Below are 22,073 nucleotides of genomic sequence, written 5' to 3'. Positions count from 1 at the left end.
GTTCACTCACTTTCTGTGAAGAGAGTTTTGAACTGTGTTTTGAATAGACAGCATTTTCTTTGTGTGCTTGGTAAATAACACAGAGCAAAGTTAGTCAGCAAGTTGCATAGCTTCTGCATTCTGATTCTTTGGAGCCCTTTTGTACCAAGCTTGACAGGATGTTTTTAACAGAATGTGACCTCACTGGGATACCAGAGGTAAGGAAAAAAAAAAGTTATTTGGACTGTTGTGGAATATTTTGCACAGAGCTGACCAAAAGTACTGCTTTAAAATGTCTCTTGGAAAGAATATGGTTTCATGGAGATCCAGTAAACACCTTGTTCACTGCAAATCAATGTCTTTCACTCCTTCGTAAGGTATAGGAAGTCTTAGTAAGATTTTCTATTTCCCACTTATGGAAAAAATTGCTGAATTGCAAATCTCAGAACGATTATGTACTTGCTCTAATGTGTTGAGCATAGGCCCAGTTCGAGTGACAGAACATCAAAGTGTTTTCTTTCTAACACAGAATAGAATAAGCAGATCAGATCCAGTTGTTCATCCAAGTCTGAGAAGCAGCAGTGCAAGAATCGGAGCAGTGGCAAGACCAGGTGACAACAATCTTCTGGACATCTGTACTCAATCACTGGGTAAAGGTAAGAAGGAAAAAAAATAACAAACCAAACCAAAACAGTATCAATATACTTTTTGTGTAAGATCATGCATGGATTTTCATCACAGACATTGAAACTGCCACTTGTAGTTTTGGTTGGAGGTAGAACAAAAAGGGGGCTATGGTACCCTGGGGGATGCTGGGTGGGCATCCCCTCTCTTCCCTCTGCTGGGCAATGCCGAGGGAAATGTGGGAGACTCAGCACCTTTCTGCCACAGTGGGGAAAGCCCTGCTTGCAACCAGCTTGTCAGGGTCCTTAATGTGTTGCTTGTGGTTCCAAACACTGACAGCATTAGAACGTAGTGATGTGAGGTTTAGTGGCGGTAAAAGAAAAGAGAGAAATCTGAGTGTTCAAAAAGTCAGGGGGAGATGATTAAAAAAAATCCACATAGAAGTAGTTCAAATATTTATTTATACTGTAAAAAAGTGTTATAGAGTCATGCTCAATGATCGAAGTGATTTGTTTCTATTCACGATCTGCAGAGGTTTCTACAAAAAATGAAAGAAAAACGTATTTTTACACAAAATAGCTTCATGAGTAATAGGCTCATTGCTGTTCTGAAATTAACAATAGGTGATCTGCTTGACTATGTATACTAACAGAACAACAAAGCTTCATTGTTTCTGCAGTCAGCAATTTTTTTTTCCAGTCAGTACAGGTGACTTACCAAAAAAAAAATTGTTTTGAGTCACTGATAAGTGAGAGGAAATGAAGTTCTCACGATATGTAGAACTGTTATTCATACTTATAGACTTGCATAACAAAGAATTCTAAAAATAGGCCTTTAAAATTGGAAAGTTTTGAGTGCTACTGACAATGAAAGTGTTCTTTGGTAAATGAGGATGGAAAAGTTTGCTCATTTACTTAAGACTAACTAGAGTTGCTCTTCACTCTAAGGCACATAAAGAACTAGAGATTTGTTTTTTCTTGTGATCAGTTATAAAGTGGATGGGTTGAACTTCTTTTAGTATTATAAAATATGTAATGATCATATCACTGTTCCCAGTAAGACAAGGTAATGACTTTACTTTGACAAAGCATTTACATTGATACTTTTATAATGTCAAACTTGCTACTGTACTTTGATCCACTGGCATGTGGTAGATAAGCTGCCAGCTGTCCTAATTAGAGCAAATATTTCTTCTGAAGAAGCTTCTAGAGACAAGCCTGTTCTCTGTAGCAGAAATCTGTTAAATGGGGATGACCGAATGATGATGAATTTATATTCACAACTTTGGTATTTGTGTTGCAGTAACACTTCTGGTCCCCATCACGGGTCAGACGCTGGGTATTGTATAATACACCAGATTTTATATACCAAACAGCTAATGATGCAGACATGAGGCAGCAGTTGAATAAAACAAATGTGATAAATTATTCAGTCAAAAAATACACCTAAAGTGTTAAGACAGAGTTTTCTGGCTTTGATATCTTTCTACAGCAGCATATGTGCTGTAAGGCGTTTTTTAAATGACAATTTTTCATAGTGTCTCACCCACTATGTGTAAACTGCCACCACTATTTGGAAGCTTGATTGCTTTTTGACCTTCAGTCAGGGAGAAGTTGGCAGAGTGGGGTACAGTTTACTTTATCTCCAAATTTGAACAAGTCAGTGCAAAAGTTCAATAAAAGTAAGCTGTTTAATATTTATGAAAGCTATGATGGATAAACCAGTAGAGGTCAGTACACAGTGCTGAAATGGAAGCTGAGTGCCAAAGCTTTATGTATTTATGCTTCGCTTTTGATCTTTAACTTTCTTTTAAAATATGGTAAAGGCTTACAGTGGCTTACAGTCAATATTTCTGCCCTCTTCAAAAGATAGATTAAAAATACTTGGGATAATATGATAATGACAGACTTCTTAAACGGAGCAATTTAGGCAACAACGTGTTTTCTAGCATATCATAGCTTGCAGAGAGATGTTGGAAACCTTATTTTGTGGAACAGTTCTTGAAACCAATGTGTAATATTTATTACATACATAGCAGTGACTAATGCATCTAGACAATGATTATGTCACACAAAATAAGGAGAAAGGATAACTTTTAGGAACCAAGTTTTCACATACTTGAAGGTAAAGTAACAAAATTATTTTTTTCATTTTAGGTAACAAGTTTGGATAATTATCATTAAATGTTGTTTTAAAGGTATTTTCTTAGTGCATATACACATATATACAGAGAGAGGGAGAGGCAGACATGCTCTGTATATAAAGTTGAATTATCTTTTGTTTCACTTTTTAAAGCTATTGTTTGCTCATGGTTTCCTTTTGTGATTTAAAGCAAGTAAAAGAATCCCCTCGTATAGTCTGTGCATGAAAAGATCCTCCAACATATATGAGCTGCAAAAGCTCATCTCTGAAAAGCTTCTGTTCAAGCTGCTTTCTGTGCATCTAGAAAGAGCAACCTGCCTGTCCCCATTCTATTTTCTTGCACTTTAACAAAGTACTTTGAAAACTACCTTACTCTTAAATTGTAATTGTTGAATGTTAAAAAATTACAAAACATATTTATCACCAGATAGATGTGGTATGTCCTATTTTGATTTCAGTACTGACTTACATCTGCTGTCTATGAGCTTAAGGAGAAATTTTCCAGTATATTCAGGGATAACAGAACTATACAAATGGGGTAAAATTTTTAAAATCCTCTTCACTTGTTCTGCTTACCTCTTCAAATTGATTATGGAGCCATTGGACACCATAAATTCTTTTTATGTGCTTTATTATGCACTTGAAAGTGACAGGTACTAGACAGAGACTACACAACTCTTTCTCACGGGCACTTGCATTCCGTGCCATTAGAGTCAGAAGGTGTAAGTGTGAGCGCAGTTCAGAGGGCTGTAGGAGAGGATTACTGCAGGGGTGGGATTCTCTGTGATCACTGTAACAGCCATCAACGGTATAAACCGTGGTAGAAAGGAGACAGAGATGTCATAAACTGCTGTTGAGTATCTGACCAATGATGTGGTTTTTTCCACACTTTTGTCACTGTAACATATCACAGATCTTGCAAAAGATGTCCCTTTGCAGGTGTGGTGTAAAATCCTGGTTTTGGCGAAGTCACTGGAAGTCTTGATGTTGAATCAGTGGTGAGACCAGGAGTTCTATAGGCTTGTTTCAGCATGTTTTTTCCCCTGAGGCAAAGAAAACCTAGAAATAAACTGATTTCTTTCATAGCACAAGGTCCAGTCTAACAGCGTGGCATATGAGTGGTGGCATGTTAAATGACAATTTCCATTTTTAGTCCAAATTTCTTACCAAAGGCTTGGATTCAGTTCCATTCAATTCAGTTTAGTTCTCCATCACTTAAAGGGAAGTGGAGAAACAACTTCTATTACCTATTTCACTCTTGGCTTGACTGTGTTTTGAGGAAATAGGCTTGAATCCAAAAGTCAAACATACCCTCTTTTCCCAGGTAAACTTCTGATGTCCATACCATTTTGACACACAATATTTTCATATTGCCTTTTTCACATCTCTCTCATTTTTTTGTTGGGTAAGAAGGGTGCGAGAAGTTGTATTTTGCTGAGCCACAGAGGAACTGCTCATTTGCAGTGACTGATATTGTTCATTAGTTGTTGTTGAGAGGGAGCCCTCCTCCTCAAATGCTTTTCCTGAGAAGCAGTGAAAAGGTTGACGTTAAGGTAGTTCTTATAATTCTAAATACTCTGGTTTTAGCCAGTGTTGAAGTTTTGATTGATTCAATTATGTTCATTTATACATTAAATTTCATTAATATCTGGTCTACTTTTTTTTCCTGTAACATGGGATGTAAACCCCCAAAATTCAGTGACCCAAGTAATGGTGCAGGAAATGTGTTGTTCAGTCAAGTATAATGTTATGCTAGAAGTTTGCTATTCTTATCTGTATCCAGATCAAAGACAGACAATTACAGCAGAGCTGTTCATGATTAAGGAATAGAATGTATATCTTATCACTGAATTTCTTGGTCTCTTGGTAGGTTAATGTTTGATATTTTGTTGATTGTGGTATTACATTCATACAGGTATAGTATCATTATATTTTCATTTTGTCCCTTTTTTCTGATGTCTTTGATTTATTTGTTTGCTGGTTTTAAAAATTCTTCCCTGCAAAGTAGCTATGCATATTTGACTCATCCTACTGCTATAAAGGTAGGTTTTATGTTTCTCCATTCTCAGTGTATGTGTGTACAGGGCTAACTTCCAAAATATTTGCATTACCTGATATGGAGGTATCTATCATTTAACTATAAAGCTGTGTGTTCTGTTTAAGCATATATCAAAAAATTATGGGAATCACACTCAGTCAATGGTGATCAGTAACTGAGACAGTGGCACTAGTGAAAATGTCTTCCTATAAGCAAGGAAACAGAGGCATTTGCACCAGCAGTTGAGTAGATAAAGGTTCCTTACCTGTAATTTTGTTATCAATCCATGTATTGCAAAATAATCTAAAATAAATCACAGCAAATAAATTAGAATGATAACTGTAGATAAATTGTAATTTCAAACGTTACACAGGGAGGAAAATGGTAGATTTTTCACCCATTTCAGGAATAAAAGGGCAGCCTAAGGAATTGCTGTAATTCCGGGAAATGTACTTTATAACACACAAAACCATCAATGTAGTGGTTTCATTTTAGGTGGTTCTACCATTTTAGAGAAGCATATCTGTGGAGGCAACTTTACTTCTAAGGTGTTTAAGGGATCAGAAATGGTATTTTTCCCTGACTATATTAGATTGGATGGTATAGCTAGGTTTGAGGTTTTTTTACTTTATTCTGGAGTACTATTTGGAATGCTCTACCTGTCCTTTACACTATGTAGCTCAAGTCAATATTAGGCTTTTCTTTTTCATTTCCCCACTTTGTCATGTGTCAAGAATAAACTTTTTTTTGCCTCCGGTCTCTTCTTGATATTCTTTACATCCCATTGAAATCAACAGGATGATGAACTCAAGTCTTGAGTGTCTTACATATCCTGGTAACAGAAAAATCCAGTTGTATGAAGCTGAGGACCTGTAGCCTTTACAACGTCAACATTAAACCTGAGATACAGGTGGAGTTAAGGCTTTCTAGAAAGTTTGAAAACCACTTCATTTTCATAGAAAATTTATCAATCATTTTTCTTATACCTATGTATTTCTAAGAGGTCAATATTCACACTATCATCTTAACTGTAAAATAAATAAATGTGAATTCAGGTTTTGTATTACATATTCATAATTATGTTTACAAGTAAAGTCATTTTGAAGACCTTTGTGTTTTTAACATGTCTCATTTAAAAGCAAAACTTATGTTTGGCTCTACAGAATAACACTTTTATGAACAAATTGTAACACATCAAAAAGATCTTCTGTAGTATATGTTTGTGATTACTCAATATACTGCAAGAGGATATTAAGAACAGGCTTCATAGAATAGAAAATATTTAACAAGTATATAATATTTTTCCTCTTGTACTTTAAGAGCAAATCTCAATTTCACTTTTATTTACTAGGTTTTACCAAAACTGTAAAAACACAATGAATAGCAATGTTGTTTGACTACATCATTTGACTGTTCTTTGTGGAGTTTTATGTTGGTCCAGAAAAAGAAATATGCCTTTCTTAAAACTTTTTATCCATGTTCATATAATACATCTTGTATTTTTATAAATACACTCATATTTATTTATATATATGAATACGCAACAGAACATTATGAAATTTCTGCAAGAAAATACAACTTGGGAGCTCATTAATATTTTTTTGTGATCTCAACAAGTTCATATTGACATTAATTTTGTTCCAGGAATTAAGATGTTAAACTTAAGAAAATATTTAATTAAAATTAGGTGGAATATGGATAAAAGTCTTAAAAAACTCTAACTGCAGCTCTAAACAGCCTGACTCACAGAAATATTTTATATGTTTTTCTCAGTAATTTATTAGCAGTGCTTCTATAGAAGTGTTAATTATGTAATTGCATGTGTCAAAAATATCCCATTTTGCTAGCAGATTTTTACTATTTCAGAGAAAATGTATGAGTAAAGATTTTCTGGCGGCTTAATATTGGTGGTAAAGATGACCACAGAGAATGTGAATGCTTACACCTCATATACTTATACAAAGTTCTCTTGCAAAAACATGATTTGGAGTAGCATGGATTTTAATTCTTGATCAACTCAATTGCATTCTATGATGAGATGGTTGAATTTGTGTTTAAGGGGAGCAGGGGATGTCATCTACTTTGACTTTAGCAAAGTTTTCAGCACAATCTCCCACAACATCTTCATATTTAAGCAGGGTTGTTATGGAGTAGATAAATGGACTACTAGATTAGTAGAAAACTGTATGGATTGTCAGACTCAAAGGGTGGTAGCTAATGGTTCATACTCTGCCTCGATGCCTGAGTTCCTCAGGAGACCGTCCAGAAACCCATCCTGTTTAATAACTTCATGTCTTGGTGGACAGCAGGTTAAACATTGTGTGCTGACAGTGTGGAAGGCCAACAAAGCACTGGACTACATCAACAGCAGAATAGTGAGTAGATCAAAGGAAGTTGTTATTTCCCTTGACCTAGTACAAATTAGGCCACATCTAGAACCTTGCATCCAGTTCTAGGTACCCCCCACTCAAGACAGACGTTGGTCAACTGGAGCAAATTCAGTGGAGAGCTACCAAGGTGGTTGGAGGCAGAAGCATATGCCCTGTGAAGAGATTTGGAGAAAGCAGGGCTTATTTAATCTGCAGAAGAGATGTCTGCAGGAAAAAAAATCATGGTGAGACAGAGCAATCCTGAGAAAATAATAGTATTGTAACTTTTGAAATAACATTTTTCTTGCAAGTGAATAATGTCTCCTGACTCCTAAGGAAGCTTACCCATTCCCATGCATCATGTAACCTTGGGTTGTTAGAAGCTCTAATGAATCCCTAAATATTGCAAGAGATTCCCTTGCAGTTAGGCAGTAGATGTAGTGCTGCGTTGCTTTGTAAGGGCAAAGTATTGTTTTCACATGGGTAATAATGGAATGTATTAAAAAAATTATCGTTCCAGATGTAACTTGATTGTTTATCCAGGTCTCTGAACCTCCTGTGCCTGCTGGGAGGATTCTTCCAGCAGATCAGTCCTTGCCATTGCTCCTGGGATGTTAGAAATTTACTGAGTACAGGTGTTTGGCCAGGATGGTGAATGCTGTTGGTAGGGAACTGATGGCCTACGGATTCTGAATTGTGCCTTGGTTTGATTTGATGGTGCTTCTGTCCTGTTTCTGTTCTTTTCCCCTGAAATTTCATGAGAATAATTTTGCTTAGAAGAAAGAAGTGTGTCAAGGAAGTCATAAGAAATCTGATGCATTTTTGTTTGGAAGTGAAAATAGTAGAACAAAGGGAGTGATTAGCAGATAATTGTAAGCCTATCTGTTCCTTATGCCAAATCAATATGACTAACAGTGAGGACAAGGGCCTAAAAGGAAAAGGAGAGCATTCATGAGCTCTCTTGGGTTATTGGTAGAAAACACTCTACATGGGAATGTGGAATACACTGTAATCAATCTCGTACTGTATGAATTTATACTCTGGAAGATATTAGGAAGCTGCTGTGATGAGCCCTGGCATGAACGCCAACAGAGTGGTACCAGAATGTTCAAGCTGTCCCATCCAGATGTTCTCCTGTTAGGACAGAGAAAGCATCCCTCCCCAACTCACTTCCGCTTGATTGCAGACGCAAGTTTGATATATGCATTATAAGTTTATGTTTTTTTTGTGTGCTGATCACATGCAGGACTACCCAGCAGGCAGCCCTGCTCACAGGAACTTGCATAACTTTTAATCACTCTTTCCATTTCTTACCTTTTTGCTTTTATACTTTTGGATGTTCCCTTTCACCTCCCTGGCTAACTCTTTCCTGCTTCAGTCTCCTGCCCAAAAAAATCCTGTCTGAATTTCTTTCTCCCCACTGGTCCCAGCTTTGTTGTATCTCTTCAACAGTTCAGTATTTCTGATACCATTGCTGATGTACTCATGGCCTTATGTGAAATTTCTGCCACAGTTGCCCGGGCACTGTTGGCCTTTCATGACTGTACTCACCAGAAGATCCCCAGTGCTACCCTTCAACTATCTGTGAAGTTTGCCCAGTGATCACACAACTCTCTATCAACTGCCTTTGAAATACAGCCATTCTTTACAACATTATCTATAAAGTTTATTAGCTTCTCACTTCATCTCTCAGTAGTTTCTCATTTTCACTTCATATTTGCATGGGTAGTGTTAGCATGTCCTGTTCAGTTAGCTTTAACTCCAGGCAGAGTCCAGGCAGCAGCCTCATTGCTTTCCTGAGCCCTCACACTCATAGCATCATCTTAGTTGTTGCTATTGGTGCATAGTAGCACAAAGGGTAGGTAGTAAAGCAATGAATTTAATAGTAATTGGTAACTGGTGTAACTGTAATTGGTGTAACGAGGTAGCATCTTCACTTTCAGAAAAATAGTAACACATTTATATGGCTTTTCTGTTTTAAACATTGAATTTAAAAATTAACAGTGCAGTGGGACAGCCATACTTCAGGACTCTACATACACTTCAGGACTCTAAATCATTGTTTATACTTTTTGATCGTTAAAAACAACCAAACCAAAACAAACCAAGAACAAAAACAAGAACAAAAACATTTTCCTAAATGGTTTTAATTTGACACTTTGGGAAAATGAGATTGATGCTGCCCATTGTTATCTCCTGCAGAGATAGTAGTCAAATCCTTGCTTAATGGGTATGCACCTCTTAAAAATTAAAAACTATAGAATTGGGTTTTTTTGAATGATTCTTGAATATTTTGGAAATAATATTTAGTTGACTTATTTCTGTATTATTAAATCTTTGCAGTAGTTGGCTGCAAGGACAACAAAGAATAGCATGTGTAATCATTTATTTGATTATAGCACCTGCTCCCCAGTTGCAAAAAAATGTCCAGAATAAACAGAGAATGCAGCAAATCCAATTCACCTGTTTATATAGTCTTATGGCTAGTGCTGTCACAAAGGAATCAGGTTTATTCAGTGATTTCTGGAGGTCAGATTTCATGAGTGATGTGAATAAGGCACAATGGACAATGCTGACTAAAGATGAAAAGATAATGCTGGTTCTTGTAGTGAAAAAGGTTCTAGAGATTTTTGCATTAATAAAACTACTTCTATTTTTGAAACAACACTAGGGTTGCCAAGAATTTCAGTGGAATTATACAGTTGCGATATGATGATATTCTTGGATGGTTTTTGTTTCTTTGTTAAATCAGGGATCTAACACTATCCAACACTCCATCAAAGAGGTATTTCATTTGCTTATTATTTTAAAACCTTTTTGTAAGTGCTGCTAAAGAATTGGCATCCTTCATTTAATCAGCTGACAACCTGAGAAGTGCTTGTACAAGTTCTACAACTGCATCAAAGAATGGCTGACAAAGGACAAACTTCAAATTCTGATTTCCGCAGGTGTGAGGTACAGTTGATTCAGTAACTAAAGATAAAATCTGGGACTGCCAGTGTTTTATCTGGGGACTCATTTTGCATGGATGGACTGTTCTTAGAGACCTATTTTCATGGTCTGCTCCCATTTAGCACTGGATATTTCATTACCAGCCTGTGGTTATTGTGAAAGAAGAAAACTATAGCAGATTAAACACTTCTATAAGGTGTTTTCTATGGTGTGTAGACATTGCTATATACATACTCTACAGAGATACAGTGAACATATTAGAGATACTTCAGTATGAGAAATCAGTGTAATGCACAAGTGTTATGTGAAATGACTAAAAAGCAAAAATTCTTTGCTTCTTTTTGGAACTTAAGAGGATGCATCTTTCTCTTTACCTGGTCTACAAGAGAGAAGCACATTTTCCTCTTTTTTATTAAGCTTTTTAGTATTGGAACTTTCCTCAAACAAGATAAACCTGAAGCCTAACAGATTCTATCGCCAAAGGGAAAACACATCCTATTCTTAACACACTAGAATGAAGGGCTGAATCTTACTTTAAATTCTTTTCCTTTTTGCCCAAATATCAAGTAGATTTATTTAAATGAATGAAAAACAGTTCTGAATGCTCGAAGTACTTCTGTGAAATAAAATGTATGTTACACATGTACAATGACAGAGGGAAAGGAAGAAGTAGAGATTGCCAAGGACATTCTGAGAACATTTATTGATTGGAAACAAATCAGTGTTTTGGTTTGGTTTGTTTTGCTGGGGTTTTTTTTCTACATATTACACGAAGTGGTCTCTGTCTGAGTGTAATTTTTACTTTTTAGTGCCATCTGCACCTGTGGCCTTTGGACTTAATGTTTATGACAGATGGACTGGACTGTGTTTGCACCGTTTAGTGTATAATCCTTCTGTATGTATCTATGCCATGCTAGGTAGTGGCACTGGCCCAATGGGCATATTTATTAGTGCAGACTTCCTATCTGCTTCCATTGTTCTGTTGCAGTGTCCTTTGAGCCTAACGGACCTTGCTTTGTGCTGGACCCACCTACAAAATATTGTTCCTGATTCATGCCAGATTATCCACTGCAGACTCTAAATTTTTTTCTTTTTTTATCTTTTTCTTTTTTTGTCCTTAACACATTTGCCGACTGGAACACTTAAAATGGATCAATTCCATATTGTAAATGCTGTTCCTCTTCTCTCAGACTGCAAGCTTCACTTTGGAATAAGCTCGCTAGCTTTGTTTGCTAGAATCAAAGTGCTTGATTAAAAAGGAGAAGAGTTTCCTCTGAAAAATGTTGCATCTCATGCTACCTGAGCTCCCACTCTGCTGGAAGTGGAAGATGCTCCCAGCAAAGCAATGGCTCCTCTAAAACAGGGTGTAATAAATGCAGGCCTGACTGTAGGAGCCTGCTGGTCCATGGCTGGCAGCCTGGAGCTGTGCGGCACGTCTCATTCCTGCTGACTTCATCGGCGTTATGCAGTGGGTGTGGGGAAAAAAGACAAGCTACTGTTGCACAAGAAATGCTGCCTTCTGTATCAGTAGAACAGCAAGACAAACATCAAGCAAATGGAAAAGTATGCAACACTTAGACATTTGCAATTTTTAAGTTTTTTTAAGGTTTGTGAAACTAACAACGGACAGAAGTGATATCATGATAATAAAGGACAATTTAGTATTGTTCATTTATCTCATGAAATCACGAGTTTGCCTGTCTTAAATTTTTGTGCCTATTACAGAAATGCATGAAACGAACCTCACGGTTTAGCTGTAGTCACATCAAATTACTGGCAAATTTCAGACATTTGAGAATGAAAAGCTCTATGTTCTAACTATTAACATAAATAATCCTAAAAGTTAAAAAGGATTTTAAAATATTTCTATAGAAAGTAATAATATCCTTTTAAACGCTCTATGGGAAGATACATCACCTATATAACTTCTCATACTACATAGCAAGAATGTGCATTCTGTGCTCAAATTATCATCATTACAAGGAAAGGAAGCATATTCTGTGGCACACACCTGGATTCTAACAGGCTTAGTTTCTGAGGTGGGTATACCCACTAATCAGATTCTGCAGAATGAGAAAGAAGGACTGGGAGGGATAATTTATCATTTCATAAATTAAAAAAAAAAAAAAATAACAGCACTTTCCTATCTAGAAAAGGCTTCTTTATAATATTGAAATAAAGCTGTATAGTAAAAAGAAAAGAGATTCTGGTGGCATATTAATGACTGAGAAGTAGAAAAGGCAAAATATCTGTTTTCCTTTTCAGCCATTTTAAATTTGGCATTTCTAGTTTGCAGGAAAAATTTCAACTATAAAATATCTGACCAGAATGTGTAACAGAGTGAGCTTGAGTTTGAGAAGAAGTTATGTGGAAGTCCATATACAAATACTCATGTATGTTTTGAATATCTTCCTTTTTCATTCACCTTTAATGCTGATGAACACTTAGCACTTTTGAAGATCAGGTACCTAAACTGCAATGATGAAATTCCATACAGGCATTTTTGTAAAGGAATGTGTATATTTTCAACCCTGAATTTATTATTAAAACATAAGATTGAAATTTGAAAATCTCATGGTCATATGTTTGGAATAATCTTTCACACCTCATTAAACTTTTATTTTCTTTCCTTTTGTAATATCCGAAAGAGTTTCATCAATTTAATCTGTAGTTGCACATCTTAAAGGAATATTTTTAAGAATGCAGTGTAGAAAACGTGCAAGCTAGTTGTGGGCAGATCCTGTTTAATATCCTTCAGTTTGAATTAGCTGTGTGACTGTTCTGAATTTTTTTTCCAGTTTTTGTTGTGGCAGTATCACAATTTGTTCCTGATAGATTATTGCTCACCTACTCTATGGAAAAGCAGTTTCTAAGTTGCTTTTACCTTCTGCCAGTAAGTGTGATGAAGTATTTTCTTGAAACTACCATAAAAGCTCCAGTATCTCTTTTTTTGTAAAGATATATTATAAAATTTAAGGGGAGATAAGAGATTGGTGCAGAGATATACCACAGAGGAGTCAGGATATTAGACTGCTTATTTTTTATTTACTTTTCTTTATTTTGTTTTATGGAGTTCATAGCCAGAGTTCAGAACAACAATAGAGATATTATCCAGGTTTGCCAGGACAGAGAAATAATGTTCTGCCACAAAAGTCTGTTACATGAAAAGATTAGCTTTAAGGCTATCGTAATATTTGAGTTTATGACTGGAGCCTTCTGCAATAATGACCTGAAGGGTTGTGACATCATGTAGACAAGCTATGTCACCATTCAGCTGTGATTATTGTAACTTCAGTGCCAGTAATGTACAGTGTCCCAGAACTGTGGAGCTAGGTATCATGTCCTGCAAAGGGAATTATTCAGTTAATTACAGAAGTGCCTGGGGACTGAGCTGAAAAAAGCACATAATAGCAAGGTTATGCCTATCAAGGATATGCAGCCTGAATCTCCCAACTGTGAGGCACAGTAGAGACGAGTGTGATGTGGTGACCCTCCCTTGTGGATCATCATCATACGCCTTCCCTAGATGTTATGTGATCACTAGCCAAGCCAATATACCATACTACCATCACCTACCCTCACATCTGCAGGTTTGCATCTGAAATGCAGACAAACGAGGGCATTTTTCATTACCCTGAATTGCATGTATCTGTGAACACTGGAGCGTCAGCTTTACTTGGTTTTGATGGAAGTCACTCTTCTGTTAGAGGAACTGTAACTCTAAAGAGCTTGGCAGAACATCTGAACTGGCCAATAACTAACTACATATTCGTGGGGAGAGGAGACAAGAGACTGTGTTCATCTCCAAACACTAGCTCAGGAATAGTTTCTTTTTGTATGTAAGCCTGCTGTCTCTGCATGGTCTTACTGAAGTATCAGAACCCTTCTATTCAAATATTATTAAGTGTAGATGCATAGCCTGGCTAGAGTCCTCAATCATTTTCTATCACTGAAGCCATTCTTGCCTGTTAGGCTTCAGGTATGGTGGAAGTCCCTATGCCAGGCCTTCCACCTTCTACTTCTTCCTATTACTATAATTTCTTCATAGCTGCAGACTTTTTCTGATTTTTCTGATCTACAAGAATGATCCATTAGTTTTCTGGTAGAAGAGAAATCCACAGTTGTGGTCCCACAGAAGCCTTTTCAAAAGACTCATTCGACGCCAGTGTCCACTGAGCTCTGTATCAGTTTTCCATCTACCTTCATGATCATCTGCATTTGCAAAGAAAGAGGACAGTGCCCTTGAGATTTCATCAGTTCTGCTCTGGACAGGATTTCCATATTGGAAACAGATAAACTGGTTTTCCTTATCCATGACTTTCCAGGCTCTAACCAATGGATTTAGTCACTAACTTCCTAATGTCTCTAGGCATGTTTGAGTCTGATTATTGGAAAAAACAATCACGCCACTTCTAACCTGCTGAGGGATTCCACTGCCGTCATTCAGTGTAAGATCCGCTATGCAAATCAACTCCCCTTTTGGCTGCTGGAACACCATTTGTTGCTGTTCGATCACCTGTGACTTCTGAAGGCCCCACAGGCAAAGGAAGCTGCAGGTTGCTGTGAGCCACACCTGACACCTCCTAGAATGGTCCTGAGCAATGACTGATGGAAGATCTGCAACTTTCTGTTTCTCCACCAATCTTCTTTCCTAATATGTCTGCACATATTAATTAACCCATTGCACTGTTTTGTCTTTGCAAATTATTTTAATTGTTAATCCATTTCTGATGATTTATACATAGATATTAGAAGCAACTTATACGTATTGCAATGGGATCAGTTTTCTTATCTCCTCCTTATAAAACAAAAAAATTTCTTCAGTACTGAATACTAAATATAAGGATGCAGTGGGAGATTCATCAAATGTTGCAGAGAGAATAGTGCTCAAAGGTTGGTTGCTCATATGAATTTTTTTTACAAATAATAAATAGTGCTGTTGCTGCTTTCCTCTCAATCAGGGGTGTTACATTTATACAGTCCTAAAATTACATTTGGCCCTTTGAAGGCAACCGCGAGGCTGATGTGGGCCCCAGTGAAAATGAGTTTGACACCCCTGCTTTAAATGTTAACCTCAGTTTGTGCACTCAGGAAGCATACTTAAATTCTGAATAATTGCTCCTAGTTGAAACTAAAAGAAAAAATGCATTTAATTTATGAATAAACAGTATAAAGTAATGTAATTTGTGCCTTTTTAAAGTTTTAGAAATATTTTTCCTGTGTTTTTTCATTTTTCTTGTAGACTAATAGATTGAAATGACAATATATAAGCAGTTATTGAAATTATAGTAAAATTATTTGAAAAAGAAAAGCATATGCCAGAAAACTGCAAATACTTGAATAATAAGAGAGTAAAATGAGTGTATCTGTAGAAAGCTTTTTTCAGAGATCCCTATAAGATCCTTTTCTTTTGATTAAAGGTCTTTTAGCTTAAAGACCTCCAGTTTTCATTAGACCTGTTTCTTATTTTTTTAGATATCATTGGGTCCTGCCTACAAAAAAACTGTGCACATGCAACCTTCCTATGTTCACTTCACTCCTTCATTAATGGGGGGAGTTAGAGCATTGAAAAATGTGGAAGGGGTTGGACTAAACTAGTTGGAATCCATTGTTCCTCTGTATATGGACTGGAACAGACAGAGCTTGATTAGTTTCTTTAGCCAAATCCAGCAAGCAAATAGATAATTGATTTTAAAGTCTGTTCTTGTGGTAGTCTTCAGTCATAAGAAAAATAGTTTTTAATGTGGTTGACAGCCTCACATGTGAACCTCACAGCACAACTTCTGCACGTGACTGAGATTTGGCCAGCAATGGGCTCTGTGTGGGATTCTTTCATTTGTCCCCCTCACTCCTCTGAAACCTTTTCTTCTGCTTGTTATTTGTATTTCCATTCCACCAGTTAATACTGTGATCAGTGAGGATGAGAGTAATCCACCCTTTATACAGGTCTTATGTCTTTCGTCCATCTACCTACATGTTTTCCCTAAATCCTGTGATTGCTCAGTAACTGGCAACAGAGACAGATGGAGGATGTCACACCTACATACATGATGAAGAGATGATGGCTGCTGGCCATCAACTTGCGGTGACAGAGGCATCTTTAACTTCTACATCAAAGAAGCCCTTTTTAAGGATAGTGTCACTGTCATCAGTTGTTGAAAATGGAAAAACAGATCCTCAGCTGTCATGTACTCTATCATTGATTCACTGTGCTACAACAGCAAGCCAGTTTTACAGCAAAACTATCACATAAAACAAGCTAAGCCAAAAAAAGTGACAGACTAGGTAGGTGTTCAGTACATATTGAAAGAGTCTTGAAAAATGCACTATTAATATAGAAATCTGAAATTAAATGTGTCTTTCAGATGAGATAAATTTTAACGCAGCCATTGCTGTATGTTTGTATTACCAGAAATCTGACTTAGAGAATAAGTATCTTCCTGGTGTTTCCTTAACTGAAGCTGATATCAAAGTTAGAGTCTTTGTAATGTTACTGGCAGATTTTATGAGAAACTAGGTATACCAGTGAAGGTGTATCCACAAAAGCATAGGATAAACTTCTGGATAAAGACTTAGCCATTTTGTGTAACATAGGAAAATACAGCTGATTATGTTGCTGTAGGAAAGAACAGCTTGAAGCATGACAACAAAAGCTGCAGTGTTGACTGCTTATAGATATGTTAAGTAGTATCTACTCAGATTAATAGTTTCCTCCATTTAAAAAAGTAGCTGCACTATGATTTCCCACTCATTAGTGGGGAAAAAAAGAGGTGTATTTGGAAGGAACCGGAAGGAAAGGAAGGTCTAAGACTCGGAATTTCTTTTAATTAATTTACTTCATTGTAGAAAAATAATGGGTAAAATAGCATGAAAAATAAGATGTGTGTCTGCAAAATAGATTCAACTGTATTAAAAGACTATTAATGCTAGATTCCCAGCTCTTAAAACAACCCCTTCTTTTTGGTGCTCTGATATTTGAGTTTATAGAATATATATTCTCTTCCTTCTGACTACTTTGCAGACATTTCTTTTAATTATAATCTGACAGACTGGCATAAAAATGCAGTAACTATCAGAAATTGTCCCACTGATGCCTATGGAGCTATTTGCAAGAGAAACTGCTGGCCAGAGTAAGCAAGGGCTCCATTAAAAGGTTCAAATGGAAGATAAAGTTAAATTTATGTTTACTTGATAGATTCCTATTCTCTAACATTTCTCTTGTTTAAATCCTTATTTCTTCCACTTATATTTCTAACTCCTTCTAACTCTTTCTCTGTTTCTTCCTCTTTTTTTTTTCTTATTTTTCTCATTCCTCCTCCTAATATTCCATTTTAACAAGATTTTGTGAGTCACACTGATTCCACGCAAACATGCTGCTGTACTGTAAAATAAATAGCCTTGAAATGCTACAAAGCAAATCACTTGCCTTCAAGATTAAGCTAAAATGTTTGCTTCAGCTTCATGTCTGAATATCCTTCCACTTAACCAGATGATAGCAGACTTTTTGCCAACAAAACATATCTTTACTGAAACAGGGCCATCTTTCAATAAGAACAGAGCAGTATGATGCCCTCTGCCATCAAAACATGCCTCTAGCCCTATTTATTTTTGAGGAGCTTTGTACTGGATACAAACTGATCATGAATGTTATCCAGCTTTATATAAGACATCACATGGTATTGGTAATCTGATACAGGGTTTTAAATGGATAGCTACACTGCCAGTTTTAAGTGCCAGCATCTTTTTTTCCTTTTGCTATCAAGTGGTGTAGCATGTACTGTTAAGAAATACTTCAGCCTTCATTTAGTTTATCCTGCCTGCAGAAGAATTGCTACGTCTTTATTTTGCTTTTTATCTTAATTTTTCTGAAAAAAATAAACTATATGGTATTCTCTGATGTAGTATCCTGGAAATCAATTTACATTTTACTTCTTCCTTCCAAATATATTTTTTCACAAGCTTGTATTTCAGCTTTACTGTTACAGGTCTGGACAGTCTTAAAAAACATATAATTACAGACAAGAAATATTGACTTTTCTTGGTGTTTATTCTTATAGAATTCTATTTGATTACCTATACTTGTATTTGTAAACCTAGAGAATCAGCCTTATTTATGGATTAGGTATATAATTGACATTTGCTTCACGCAGGCATGGAAAAATCTAACCTGGTGTGAGAAACCTGAAGCGTGACTAACATCCTGAATTTTTGCTTTGCAAGATAATCTGGAGGGTGGATGAGCATTGATATGGAAAATCTAGCTTCTTTTTCCCAGAGGGCACCTTTGCATTATTGTAGCTGAAATGTTTCATGTACTGTATCACTTTGATCTGAAAGCAAAAATCTGATGAACACTTGTTTGGATATTTTAAAGGTAATGATAGTCTCTTTGATCAATCCCTTGAATCCCTAGTTTCTTAAACCGTTTTAGGACAAGTTAAACTAAGAGTCTGGAGCTGGTCTGCATGTGCTTGAGGGAAAGAAAATTGGCTACTTTGTGCTTGTCTTACTCGAAAAAAACAGGTATGGGAAAAACACAGCAGAGCAAACATTAAAAAAAGTGAGGAGAACCTATCCGAAAATTTTGTAAGCAATTAGATGGTACTACAGATAGAAGTGTCTCAAGCTGACATTTCAGTATTCAATTATATCTCACACATTCACTTGCAGTTGAAATAGCTTAAGCAGAGATGTGACTTAAGCGGGGGGCTAGAACTGATAAGAAGTTATACACTGAAGATTTGTTTATATGTTTCTTCTACCATGAGAGAGAGATCTGTAGTTTTCTATGCTTCCCTAACTTTGTGAATTAGAGAAATTGAACAGCATGACTGAGTTTGAAAGGGGTAACGTTAATGTGAAGTCTAAGGATTCTTTATGTGAGTAAAACCATTATGGTTCATTCCATGAACAGCTGCTAGCCAATAAGCCTTTTAAAAAACCTTTTGGAGATAACACTGAAAATCCAGAGCTCACACTCTCACTGCAGCATTTGTACATTGAATTTTCAAAAATAGGGCACATCCAAACACATATTAAAAGGTAATCTAAATGACTCTTAGGGACTCAATATTATAGTAATTTTATATCTGACATACCATTGAACTTACTAGGACTTTACTTAGTACCTACTAGAGAAGTTGTTCTATATTAAATGTATTTCAATATAATGAAATGTCATGGTTTTGAAAATGGTTTCAGTTGGTAACTTGATTGTCCAAATGTACACCTGAGTGAATCTGTCTGTTGGGTATTTCCACTCTAGAATTTGTGCAGGTTGCAAAGCTATCACAGTTTGTGCGAACACAGAATGATGTATGTAATAACTGAGGCCCACTAGTGAAGCTATGTTAAAGCTTCTACCAACACCTTTCCACTGAGCTACTTATGTTGAGGTTATGTTGTAAGTTTTTGGGGGAGGCCCTTCATTTATACTCCACCTGCACAGCAGTTCTGATTGCAGATTAGTGCTATGTTGTAAGAAATAATAAAATCAATGGATTTGTTTGTACTTTGGGCAGTTGTTGGATTTCATAGTAGCACTTCTCACTTTCTGGCAGATGGTACAGTGGTTACCTCTGCACTTAGAAGAACACAGATCTCTTCTTTTCTGCACTGAGAGAATCTTAAGAATTAAAAATGTGGCCATGATAAGCCAGAGGAAAACAGAAACAACTTGTTTGTAATGCATATAACTGAAAAAATATATTCAGAATGAAAGTAAAATGTTGAAAAGCATCCTTCTCTCTTTATCTGATGCAAAATTTTCTAGGAACTAAAGGACTGGAGTGCCAGTTCCAAATCATCACAGGTATTGAGCAGTGGTAGAACTGTCCATAGAAAGGGACATCACATTTGAGGGTTTCTATCTTGAACAAACAGCACTAAGTGCTAAGGAACCAGAGCTTAATTACAGAGACATAAGTGTGAGCCGGAAAAGGTACTATAGCCACCTGATTGTGGTACAAATATAAACATAGTCTATACCTAAGCAAGACAATTTAAAAATGTGTTTCATTTTTAATTAAGATAAAGCTATTTAAATTGTAAGGGTTTCTGGTACTGGTGTCCTACACGTCCTGACCAATGCATGGGAAGAAAAATTATATTCCACTTTAATGAAATTACAAAACATTTCCTTGAGATTTGATCCTGTTGTTTAATAGCACTGTCTCATCTTATGGACAACTTAGCTAATGCTGGGGTAACCAGAGATGCCTGTTGGAGCACATGAGTTGGAAATACATCAGTTAAGAATGTAACAGCTGCACCTTCCGCTCAAATTATGTGGTTATATCTTAAAGTACAAATGTTCAAAACACAGTTTAAAAGATAATAGAAACTTCAGCTAAGTGACTTACACCACTGAAATGGAATTAACAATAAAAATAATGATGGATATACAACTTCAATTGAACTGACAGGCTCAGTTATAACAACTTTATGCTGTGCATTAGAAATTTGTCCCACTGTGTCTGATGACTATAGTTATCAGGGCAGAACAGAAAAGCTTTAATCATAGGCTTAAAATATGTTTTGTGGTTCCTTTTACATACTTGATTTGCCTCTTGTATGCAAATATTATATTTACTACATATTTGAAGAGTGTTTCCTTTTAATCCACATTGATCTTAGTTTGCAGATTGACTAACTTGCTTTGTGTAAATTACACTGTAAAGAAAGCTTTAATGGTTGAATTAGATGTTCTGTTCCCTCTTTACAGTACATTTTGTTAGTCTAAACGCATGGCGGCCAGGCTTAAAACTTATACCTACAGGTACCTTTTCAGCACAGTGCTCAGGAAATTAACCATGGAACTCTCATTAGCATTAATGGGTGCTTAGTGGCTAATTTACTGTGCACCACGCTTAAAACATCCCCCTCAGGGTGCTTACCAGGCTGTGTGGGAGGTTCCTCTGTGCTGATGGTATTTTATTAGAACCAGCTACAAAGGAAAGATTTTTATTTCTATGACATCTATGCCTAACTCTGATTCAAAGGGAAAAACACACCTGTGTTCACCACGAATTTGCTGTAACAGCAAAATAATCCCATCTAGGAGTACTGGCAGAAAGATACAGTAGAAAAAAAAGATATGCTATCAATACATGTAATTTCTCAAAACCTGGAAGGTTACACAGAATATCTTATTTTCCTGCTAAATATTAAATATTAAAAACATAAACTTTCAAAATAACTATTCAGAAATTTGGAACCACTGTTCCAATTTTAATTTAGACTCATTATGCATGTATTTTCAATTACAAAAGGAAAACTTTAAGAAATTAAGATAAATCAACTGGAAGAAAGAGCTCAGGACCTACGTCTGTAAGAAGTTAAAGTTTTCCCAGTTAAAGGTGCAAAAATCCCCCGGAATTCACACTCTAGCCAAAGAAGAAAAACTGTTGGGAATGCTCCCAAATACTGTATAATTAATTTTAAAAGAACATTAAGCAGAAAACATATAAGGAATGAGGGAAATATTTAGGACAGGACTTTGCATCCTGTTACCTTCTAGTAAAGGTATAAATAAAACTGAGTTGGGTAGCCCTGTTTAAGACAGAGAATATGACTGACTCTGGAAAAAGTCTCTTATTTGTTCCAGATGTGTTTACAGAATATCTTTGTAGAATCTGGCAGCATATTTACAATGGATATCTTCCCAAGGATAACTAACAGATACATCACAATCTCCAATCATGGATGAACTGTAACAGATGTAATGAAGTGTGTGGTGCAGGAAAACCACAAGATAAAATATATATCACACTTGGAAGGCTAGTGTCTTTCTTTTCACAAATACACAGATTGACTGTACATAGTAGTTCACAGCAAGAAAAGAAAGGTAGGCATGGTTTCACTTGGAGCAGTTGACTCCAAAACAGCTTCACTGGGCTGGGAATAAAGCAGCTCTAGTGATACAGACAGAGGAAAACTACAGGTCTTGCGTATACTTACTTCCCCTAGTG

General features: G+C 36.3%; 1 protein-coding gene across 1 annotated transcript in view; it reads left to right on the top strand.

The window, feature by feature from the left end:
• The first annotated feature begins 297 nt into the window (after window positions 1–297).
• ST18 (ST18 C2H2C-type zinc finger transcription factor) overlaps window positions 298–22,073 on the top strand; it is a 165,246-nt gene continuing 143,470 nt past the window's right edge. Inside the window, exons 1-2 of the mRNA XM_065628046.1 lie at window positions 298–351; window positions 509–635. The gene's annotated coding sequence lies outside the window, so the exon portion shown is untranslated. The remainder of the gene's footprint in view (window positions 352–508; window positions 636–22,073) is intronic.

This window comes from Caloenas nicobarica, chromosome 2, assembly GCF_036013445.1.
Source record: "Caloenas nicobarica isolate bCalNic1 chromosome 2, bCalNic1.hap1, whole genome shotgun sequence".
Lineage (NCBI taxonomy): Eukaryota > Metazoa > Chordata > Aves > Columbiformes > Columbidae > Caloenas > Caloenas nicobarica.
The sequence above is the reverse complement of the archived record's forward strand: the minus strand, read 5'-3'. Positions and strand labels throughout refer to the sequence as shown.